Below are 1,706 nucleotides of genomic sequence, written 5' to 3' on the forward strand. Positions count from 1 at the left end.
TGCTTTATATTCATGAATTACTGTTTCACAAAGAAGAAGATACCCTGGAGCATAAGACATGGGAAAGGGGATGGAAGGTAGGCTTTTGTCTGATTCACAAATGGTTACTCCACCAGAGGGCCTAAACATTTAATTTGCTATGCAGCATCAGTGTATGCTTAACTAGTTTTCTGTGTTATGTACTGGGCCACGACTTCGGTACACTTGCAGTATTGTACTGGCACTCAATCAAACCTTGGCTCCTAATGATGGAATAGTCTGACAATTACTCTGTAGTGTTACTTGCCTCATGGATGGGGGTGGGGAGGGGGGGGGGGGGGTAGCTTTGCCCTAATACAGGCCTGACCAACCTGTGGCTCTCCAGCTGTTGTGAACCTACAAGTCCCAGAATGCCCTTCTACACTTTTGCTATTGGGAAATGCTAAAACTGTGGCAGAGAATGCTGGGATGTGTAGTTTCACAACAGCTGGAGAGCCACAGGTTGGCCAGGCCTTCCCTAGTATCATACTTGCCTACTCTCCCGGAAAGGCCGGGAGGCTCCCGAAAATTGGGTGTCACTCCCGCATCCCGCTGCACCCCTGCCACACCCCCACACGCACCGGCACCCGCTCCTTGTGCATCCCGTCACAGAGGAGAAGCAGGTGGGGCTATAACGCGATTCGCGCTAAATCGCGTCATTGTAGCCCCGCCCCCCACTTCACAATGCTGGAAATGGGGCATTGAAAAGTGGTGGGTGGGGCTACGATGACACGCTTGCATCGCCACGCCCCGGGACCGCCTCCTCCACGTTCCCCCTCCTATGTGACTTGGCTGCTCCTTTCCGGAGGGAGCAGCAGAGAAGTGGGCAAGTATGCCTAATATGTAGCATTAAATATATTCCTGTGTGTAAAAACTCTGTACATCCTTGCAGTCAGAATATAAGAGTGAACATATTGTACATTTGTAATCATAAAAAAGTTTGTGAGGTTAACAAAGAATATTATGGGGGGAATTCAATTAGGTGCATTTGCAGAAGGCAAACTCACATAGTTAAACTTGCACACTTCGCCTTCATGCACCGGAGATTTCAATTCAATTAGAAATACCAATTCACACTACTCATAGCGAGGTTGTGTGAATTTTGTGGGTCATTCCGAGTAGATTGCTCGCTAGCAACTTTTTGCAGCGTTGCGATCAGATAGTCGCAGCCTATGGGGGAGTGTATTTTCGCTATGCAAGTGTGCGAACCAGTGGCGTGCGGTGAGGTCAGTGGCTGGTGAGGCACTGCAGCCATAATGTCTGCCGAGTTCCACCGATGACCCCTACCGCCGTCGAGCCAATGTCCGCTACCACCCCTGAGCCGATACCCGCTAGGTTATGGCTAAAACCCAGTTGGAGAAAGAACCTCTGACATCACCAGGGCCGAACAGGGTACCCGAAATGTACCCTTGTGGGCTTGCTTCATTCGCCACGCTTTGGGCACGGTGGCTTGCTCCGCGCGCCACCAGGTTACTAAAGGTAGTAGTGGGTGGCGTGCATAGTGAAAGAACTGTCCCGCCAGCCTAGCTCCTCCTCCTGACATCAGAGGTTCTTTAGCCCACTTGGTTCTAGCATCTATCATGCCCGCTACCGCCACTGTCCCTGCGTGTGCCAAAGGCACACGTGCTCCCGGAAAACTGGGTGTGGATTTGCAATGAGGGTGTGGCCAGACAACAAATCCACAATGG

This window comes from Pseudophryne corroboree, chromosome 2 (genome assembly GCF_028390025.1).
Source record: "Pseudophryne corroboree isolate aPseCor3 chromosome 2, aPseCor3.hap2, whole genome shotgun sequence".
NCBI classification, from domain to species: Eukaryota; Metazoa; Chordata; class Amphibia; order Anura; family Myobatrachidae; genus Pseudophryne; species Pseudophryne corroboree.